The sequence below is a fragment of the Zosterops lateralis genome, assembly GCF_965231275.1.
Source record: "Zosterops lateralis genome assembly, chromosome: 6".
Classification (NCBI taxonomy): Eukaryota; Metazoa; Chordata; class Aves; order Passeriformes; family Zosteropidae; genus Zosterops; species Zosterops lateralis.
The window spans coordinates 40,420,779-40,429,261 of record NC_139761.1 but is presented as its reverse complement, the minus strand read 5'-3'; the positions used below and the strand labels follow the sequence as shown (position 1 = coordinate 40,429,261).

At 52.5% G+C, this 8,483-nt stretch overlaps 1 protein-coding gene across 4 annotated transcripts in view; it reads left to right on the top strand.

The window, feature by feature from the left end:
- The first annotated feature begins 2,981 nt into the window (after window positions 1–2,981).
- Window positions 2,982–8,483, top strand: part of PRDM11 (PR/SET domain 11) — a 95,532-nt gene continuing 90,030 nt past the window's right edge. For 3 of the 4 annotated variants that reach the window (XM_083863466.1, XM_083863464.1, XM_083863462.1), the window contains exon 1: window positions 3,463–3,514. The gene's annotated coding sequence lies outside the window, so the exon portion shown is untranslated. Of the gene's footprint in view, window positions 3,004–3,462; window positions 3,515–8,483 lie in introns of those variants that run through there. The other variant, XM_083863463.1, reaches the window with a different exon arrangement.

Genomic DNA, 8,483 nt, shown 5'->3' with positions numbered 1-8,483 from the left:
CTCACTCTCTTCTACCTCTCTCTAACCTCTCTTACCTCTCTGACCCCGGCACTCCTGCTCTTACCACTCTCTTACCTCTCTCTTACCCCTCTTAGCTTTTTTACCTCCCTTACCTCATACCCTCTCTCTCCCTCTCTCTTTGGGCCTTTGTGAGGCTGGTGGCTGAAAGCAGGGCCCCTTTACTGACGACCCTTGCAATAAAACCACGTGTTTCTAGAATATCTCAGGTCTGCAGAGTTCCTTCTCCCTGTCGTCCACAGATGCTCCTACACTGAGTTCTCTAACTCCTCCCTTCCAGCAGTGCAGGGGAACAGGGAATGAGGGCTGCAGTCATTTCATCACAAATTTCCTCTTATGCTCCTTCCTCCTTAGGGGCAGTACTCCTCACATTTTTTTCCCTGCTCCTCCCACAGGCTCCAGTTCTTGACAAACTGCTCTTGTCCACATCCCCTGCAGAGTGTCAAGTCCTGCCAGCAAACCTGCTCCAGGGTGGGTTCTTCCCTCCACAGGTCCACAGGTCTTGCCAGGAGTGTGTTTCCAACGTGGGCTTGCCAAAAAGTCACAGCCTGATTTGAGCATCCACCCTTTCTGGTGTGGGGTCCTTCAGAGGGCAAAAGTAGATATCTGCTATACCATGGACCACCATGGGCTGAAGGGACACACCTTGCCTTACCATGGTGTTCTCCACAGGCTGCCAGGGAATCTCTACTCTGGCACCTGGAGCACCTCTTCCCCTCCTTCTTCAACTGACCTTGGTATCTGGAGAGCTGTTTCTCTCATATACTCTCACTCTCTGCTCTCTGGCTGTGATTGCTGTTGCAATCCACCACCACTGATGAACTTGGCCTTGGCCAGCAGCAAGTCTGGCTTGGATATGGCCAGAGTCAGCTCTGTCAGACAAAGGGGAAGTTTTGGGCAGCCTCTCACAGAAGACATCCCTGTAGCCTCCCCACTACCCAAACCTGGCCACACAAACCCAGCACACCTGACTATTAAACATACAAAGGCAACTGGCACACGTTAAAACAAGGCAACTCCCTCTCAATAAATTAGCATGCTTGTGTTTACAAGACATAATAGCTGTTATTTATATTGCACTTACATATTTAATTTTCTTTACAAATAAAAGCTTTATGCCTCCCTTTGAGCCTCCTTTTGCAGCCTTTGAATACAATAGCTACGACTAAACTATTACTCCAAATTAGCCTGGCATTCAATGTGCATTTGTATTACTTGCATGATTTTTATTGTTTTTTAAATTATTATATTTCCTCTTGGTTCATTCATCAATCATACTTACAAACCTATTGTTGCACTTACTGCCAGTTGAGTGTTCTCACACATTTCAGCACACAGACAGAAACTGCAAACTAGGGCAGCTTTATTAGGATCTCTAATATTTCTGAAGAGTCTGAAGGTGCTGACAGCTTATGGTCTTTCCAAGGCAAGTGCAAGTGCCTCAAAGTCCATCTATCTGCAATTACTGGAAGGGGTAAAATGACACCGCACGCTTTTCCTCTGAGAAGGAATCCTCTCCCCAGAGGTTAGAAATGGGGAACAAAAAGCAAACTACAGCTGGAGATCTGATGAATGGTAGTCATTTGAACTTCCCAATAGCCATCTGTGCCACACTAGCTGCTTTTGCAGAGAGCTTATTTTGAACCCGAGTTGATTACCTTCCTTGTTGTTTTGCCAGACAATTTAAATTAAGTGATACATCAAGAACTAACTCTGAAGTTCTGCCACCCCACAACACTCAGAGCAGTGGAAGCAGCTCGAGGATGGCAGAAGCAGGCCTCTATTTTGCTTGGGCTATACACTTTCCTACTTTTTGCCCTCCCTCAGTTTTTCTCTTCTTTATACCAACTTTGTATAGTAGTCACTTTAGGATAGAGAGTATAATGAGAGTTTCTTTCTCAGGACTACAGAAAATGGTGTTTTCTCAGGGCTACAGAAAAAGCGAAGTAGCTCCAAGAATCCAAGCTGGATTGTCACCACAGCCCTGTTTGCCTACAAGTCCATTGTCAACCGAAGGATCTGGAAAATTATGGCTATTTATCCATTCCTCTCTTTACCCTCCCGTTGTGCCTCTTTTGGCAAAGTAGCCGAAGAGTTTGCATTGTTTCAAATTTAATACTTGCAGATGGTTTTATTTAGAATTTGTTTTATTAGCGAGACACGCTTCCTCTGTTTATTAAATTGTGCCTTCTTCTTGTCATCTGTCACGTTGCCCGCAATTTCTGCACAAACCTCGAGGGTAGGGTTTGTTGTTACTGTTGCTGTTGGGTGGGTTACTTTTTTTTTTTTTTTTCTTTTTTGGGGGGGGGGGGGGTAGGGTAATTTAAATTACGATCGAGCTCGGAGCGGCGGGGAAACACCGCGTCTCCTCAATTCACTTTTTCCCGAGGAAGAGCATGGGGTTCCCGATGGGCGGGCAGAGCCGCGGGGCGCTGCCGGGGGGACAGGCGTCCGCCCCGGGGCAACTCCGCCCCTGGCCCTGGCCCTGGCCCGGCGGCGGGCGGGGGTCAGGTCTGGCGGCCGGGCCCCTCAGCGGGCGGGGGTCAGGTCTGGCGGCCGGGCCCCTCAGCGGGCGGGGGTCAGGTCTGGCGGCCGGGCCCCTCAGCGGGCGGGGGTCAGGTCTGGCGGCCGGGCCCCTCAGCGGGCGGGGGTCAGGTCTGGCGGCCGGGCCCCTCAGCGGGCGGGGGTCAGGTCTGGCGGCCGGGCCCCGCAGAGGGCGGGGGTCAGGTCTGGCGGCCGGGCCCCTCAGCGGGCGGCCCCGAGGGCGCGGCGGGCGGCCGGGTCCCGCTCCGCTGGGGCGGCAGGTGGTGGCCGCGGCAGCGCCCTGGGGGCGGCTCTGCCGGGACGGGCCCCCTGTGCCGGCGGCTCCCCCCGCGCGGTGCCCGCGGGCGGCCCGGGCGGGTTCTGTCCTCCGGAGCCCCCCCGAGCCCCCGGCCGGCCGCGGGTGCGGATCGCCGGCGGAACTCGCCGGCTCCGGAGCAGGAGGTGGGAACCGCGGGCGGTTTGGGCTTGCTCGGCTTCTTCTGCGTTTGTTTTTTGGTGGTGTTTGTTTTTTCCCCTTGCTGTATGCGGCTCTTGGGGTTAGGTTTTTTATTATTTTTCCCCCTCAGCTTTTCCCACCGCGGGTATTTGGAAGGGAAGCGGGAGTGCCGCGGCCCCGGGAGAGCCTCGGCGGGCCGGGCCGGGCCGGGCCGGGCGGGCCGGCGGCGCCTCCCCCCGGTTCGGGGGGTCCCCGGGCTCGGCCCCCGAACGCCCCTCTCTTCCGTTCTCCATGTCATTTCCTGTGCTAATAAGATGGTGGTCACGGCCGGGAGGGAGGGAGCCGCCGCTGCCGCCTCCGCCGAGCCCGGCCCGGCCCCGGGAGCCGTCCTCGCCCGGGACTAGCCAGCGGGGCCGGCGGGGCGGGAGGGCGCAGCCAGCCGGGCTCCCCCCGCCCCTCCCGGGCGGAGCGGGCCCCCCGACGCCGAGGCGGGCTCCCCGCGCCCGCAGCGCCGAGGTGAGTCAGCCTCGCTGGTAGCCAAGGTGGCCACGAAAATGGCTGCGGAGCGCGGGGGGGAACCCGTCCCAGCCCGGGGGGGGAAGGTCCGGCCGAGGGGTGCCCGCAGCGGGCGGGGCGGCGGCGGCGAAGACCCGCGGGCGCAGGTATCGCCTCCCCCCCTTCCCCGCCCGCCTCGCTTTTCCCCCCTCAGGGCGGGCTGCGCGGGGCCCGGCCCGTCCCCGCCGCTCCCGCCGCGCCGCTCCCGCCCGGCCCCCCCGCCCCGCCCGCGGCCGCCAGCGGGGCCGGGACTGACGCGGCCGGCGGCCAATGGGCGGCGGGGGCGGGCGGGCGCGCGCCACATTGGAACGCGGGGGCGGGGCGGCGCGGGGCGCTCCCGGGCGGCGGCACCACGGGCACCCCCGGGATACGCTGCACTCCCGGGGGACACAGGCACCCCCGGGACATAGGGGCCCCCCGCGGGACACGGGCACCCCTGGGACATAGGGGCCCCCCGCGGGACACGGGCTCCCCGGGATATAGGGATCCCCGCGGGACACACTGCACCCCCGGGACACATGGGCCCCCCCGGGACACACGGGTACCCCGCCTGCGGCATTGCTCGCGCCCCTTGCACAGTGCCGGGGCAGAGCTGCCCTTTTGCCGCTCAGCCGGGATGCTCCCCGAACTCGTGCAGAAAAAACTCCAGATGCACCTTCTCGGGCTTTCTTTCCTCTGTTTTTTTTTTTTTTTTTTTTTTTTTTTAAGTTACAGAACTTCTGAAGTTTCTTTGCAAATGGACCTATATTGCTGATTTTTCAGAGAGAAATGGGAAATGCCTCCAGGGTCCCCTTTCAGATCCCTGACAAAAAAAAAAAAAAACGGGCCTGTGGGCAAAACTGTTGGCTCAGTGTTGCTTCCTCTTTTTCCTGTGATTAATGCCTCTCATTAGTGGGAGGAGAACTGGCAGAACCAGCTTAAAAAAATACCAGCCTAACCATAAGATAGGATTGTTTTCCAGCACTGCAGGTGTGGGCAGTGGTTTGTTGAGCAGCAGAGGAACCCCAGCACAAAAATCAGCAGCCCCCTGGACCCGGTGCTGCCCGCAAGGTTTAACTCTCTGTGAGGCTGGCAGAGCACAAGCTCACTCTCTGGGCTGGGCCTTGAGTCCCCTAAATTTCCGTTTGTCTAATCACTGAGATTATAAGCAGTGAAAGTGGAAAGGGAAATGAGTCTCCTGACTTTCTAATGACATGTGTATAAACCCCATAACAGACAAACATGCCTGATGAGGACAGTGTGCTTTTGCTTTTCAAGTGCAAGCTGCAGTCAGAAACAAAAGTATTGAGACAATGGGGTGTTTGCTTCTTGCAAGGGGAGCTTTTCGACCAAAGGTGCTGCTGCTCTAGAAGGAATAGTTTAGCATGAGGCTGTGTGGCATGGAGCTCTTGAAATACATTCAGTCTGCAAAGGGTTCAAATATTGATGTGGCCAAGGACTGTGTTAGCAAAAGAGGGGTTGGCTGCTGGAGCCTCTCACCAGGGAGGGTTTGAGGTAGCCATGGGAGATGCTGAAGTTTGCCCTGTCTCTTGGCTAAATGCTGAATTGACTGATCTCACTGCAGCATGGAGTAGCAGGACCAGGGCAAGTCATTGTTCCCTCCTGCCCAGGAGTCAAAGGCTGCTGCTCCTTCTAGCTGTTTGTGGAGCATGAAGGAGGTCCTGAGACTCCTGACTCAGTGCTGGCTTTGGTGCGGAGCTCTCTGGTTTTGGGATACTGGCCTTTTGTTCCTCTAGCATCTTTGTGGACCATGCATGAAGCATGTTGCTTTCTGGTGCAGTTTATGGGGGATTCTCATTGTGAGCCTTATTGGTCACTGATAGCAGCAATTACTTGCACTTTTTTAGCAAGTAAAGGGGAGGGTAATAGTAATGTGAGGTGTTGTGAGGGCAATTGAAACCTGATTTTTTATGAACTGATGCAAGGTCCATCTTACTGGGATGGGATGGGGGCAGCTTGTTGCTCGTATTCCTTGCTGCAAAGTGATGGAAATGCTTGAAATTGGTAGGAGCAGTGTAAAAGTTGCGGGCACTGCATGAGGAGCCTGAAGCAGGAGGGCTCCTGCACTGCAGCAGCCTGGCTTTGAGATCAGGGGCTACAGGCGTTGTGGTGAGTGAAAGTTGCCACTCTGAGTCAGGAATCAAAGTGTGTATATTAATGAGAAATACAACAAACCCAGGCAAGAGAGATCTTTGATCTTTTTATGGAGAATACCATGTACACTTTATTCTTCTGTGTTTTTGTTTTTTTTAATATTCTTTTTCCTTTTCGTAACTTCTTTCTCATGCTGGTTAATTCCCAAGTGGAGTTGTGGGGTTTTAAATTTGTTTGGGTTTTTTTTTTTTTTTTATTTTTTTTTTCCCATATCCATTTATGCAAGAGTAGTATATGCTTTATAACCTAACTCTTTATTCTTAAAGTTGCTGTTAGCAGGGCCTGTCCATTGGTGCTACTAAACCATTTCTAGGGATCCTAAAGTGCTGCATAATATTTGTGACATTTTGATGTAGCATATTTAAAATCATTACTGCCAATCCAGTGGTGTTACATAGATGTGAAAATTTGCATGGAGAAACTAAATGTAGTACCAAAGAAAAAATGGTTTGGGTTTATTTTTTGTTTTATAATCAATAATACTGTAGGGTAACTTGGGAACCTTCAGAAGGAAGATATAAGCTGCTAAAACTTGATCAGAAGATACAGGGCTGGGTAGCAGTGAGAAGTAATGACTGTTGTTCCCAGTGGAGTGAGTGGAAGTAGGAACTTCTGATGCCTCCTCTGCACTGGGAATATGTGCACCTGAGAACTGTGGTTTTCCTAAGTAAAGCCAAAACAAGCAAATATCACTTCTGCTCTTCAGTTTGCATTGCATTTTTCTGGCATTTTAAGAAATCTGGAGTCAGCTGGATGTGCATCAGGGTTTGCTTGATGTATCTTCTTGCATCAGTGCTGAGTTGTCTGCTCTGTTCTCTGACCTGAGCACAGACCCTTCAGACACTGGGGCTGGGAGCTCCTTGAGCCGCAGGTGTAGCTGGTGGAGGGGAGTCAGCACATGCATTGAGCAAGTGGCAGAATTCCTGCCTCTGTGCAGCCCTGCTGTGGGATACTGGCCTTGCTGCTTCACGTTTCACCCCTTGTCATGCTTGTGGCGTTTCTCATTGTAAGCGCCTCTGTACAGTGCTCCTGCCTCAGGCTCTCTTGTAGTGGGTGAAGTTCCTTGGACCAGAGCTCTTGTGCAGCTGCAGACAATTTTAGTGCCTCGTCTTGTACTGACCCCTCTGCAGTAAAGAGTAAAGAAGGCTTTAATTTCACAGTGTTTTCTGTTCTCCTTGTGACCTCTTCTCTGCTACCAAAGGTGTTTTTAAATAAAGCCTCTAGAGAAACGTTCCTTCTAAAGCTACATAGTAAAATGTGGCTTTTCAGGAATTCCTTCTAGTTAAACTTGTCTGCGCAAGTGGATTCCAGTAGCAAGTCCAACCACCCTAAGAAAAGCAGAGGACAAGGTGAGAGGTTCGTGTTATCTAGTATGATGGCATCTTTGGAAAGAAGATGAGGTAAAAGTGCTTTGGAGAGGGAAGAATTTTGTGGGTACAGGAGGCCAAAGAGCAATGGAAAACAGAGCAGTCTTGTGACATCGTTAGAAGGTAGAGGCAGCCAAGGTGGATGGAGAAGAAACCTGGTGAGGAGGGCAACACAAGTATCCCATGCTGGAGGTTTTTTCCTTTTAATGCCCCACCACACAAGGGACAATATTAATAGAAAAGACTGAGAGATTTGAGACCACAAAAGCAGAGATGAAGAAGAAAATTTTGACTTGGCAACTAGAATCACATTTTCCATGTGGTTTTTTAGAAGTCTGATCACTGTACTCTGCACATAGGCTTTGAAGTTCAGCTAGAATTGAAGATGGTACTAACACAGGCATTTTTCCAGCTTCCGTCCTGAGCTCTTCACATAAGTGCAAGAACATATGTTTTTGCATGGACAGTCAAACAATTAAAAATATTGACACTTAAAGCTTCGCTGTTGTGTTTCTTGATTATCACTCCATTTGTGGGGGCAGGATAACTTGTATCCTTCAGAGCAGTTGCTGAAAGGGCACTTCTCTCTGCAAGGCTGGGAGGCAGTACTCTGGCAGTACTCAGGCTCAGAACAGTCCTGTGCAGTCAGAAGGTAAAAGCATTACAGATATGATTTAAGGTTTAAGCTGCAGGAACTGGCAGCCTGCAGCAGTCAATCAGTAATGCATACTGCAGAACTGTTTCAGTGCAGTCCCTTGCTCATGGACAGCCGTCAGTAAGGGGCCCATCAGAAGGGTCTGTCATAAGCCAAGTTGTCCAGTTTGAGCATGCTCTCCTAAATGGTTTGCTTTCTCTGCCCCTTTCTTCTCTCTTCCTTAGGCTTTGGCTTTTCAGCAAGGCTAGTTTTCTTTTGCCTGTAGTGACTTGTTCCAGAGGAGGGACTGCTGTTCTAAAGTCTTGGCATCGAGCCCTTCTGGGGCTGCCACTCCCAGCACTCACCTTGCTGCCTGTGCTGCTGTCAGCTGGGGCTGGCTTCTGCCCATGGAAGCCTGGCTGTGGGTAGTGGGGGAGATGTATAAGGACAGAGTGGTAAAAGTTCATGGGAGGTGATGTGGGGGATTAACTTGCATGGCAGCTCTAGGATTGCTGTAATTAGTTTCCCTGAGCGCCAGCAGTGCTCCTGCCTTTGTGCAGTGGGGAGCTGAGGCACTGAGCATCCTGTGCTGGTCCCCAAGCCAGTTCATCTCTGTGGGCTGCAGGGCACCGGCTCCAGGCACCTGACTATGGATCAGCATGTCTGGGGCACACAGGCACACACTATGGTCCCCACTAACACCCTTTCAGAATGTTGAAGGATGTTAATTGAAGCTGGTACTGGTCAGGCCCATCAGTCATTTGCAGGCTGGTAA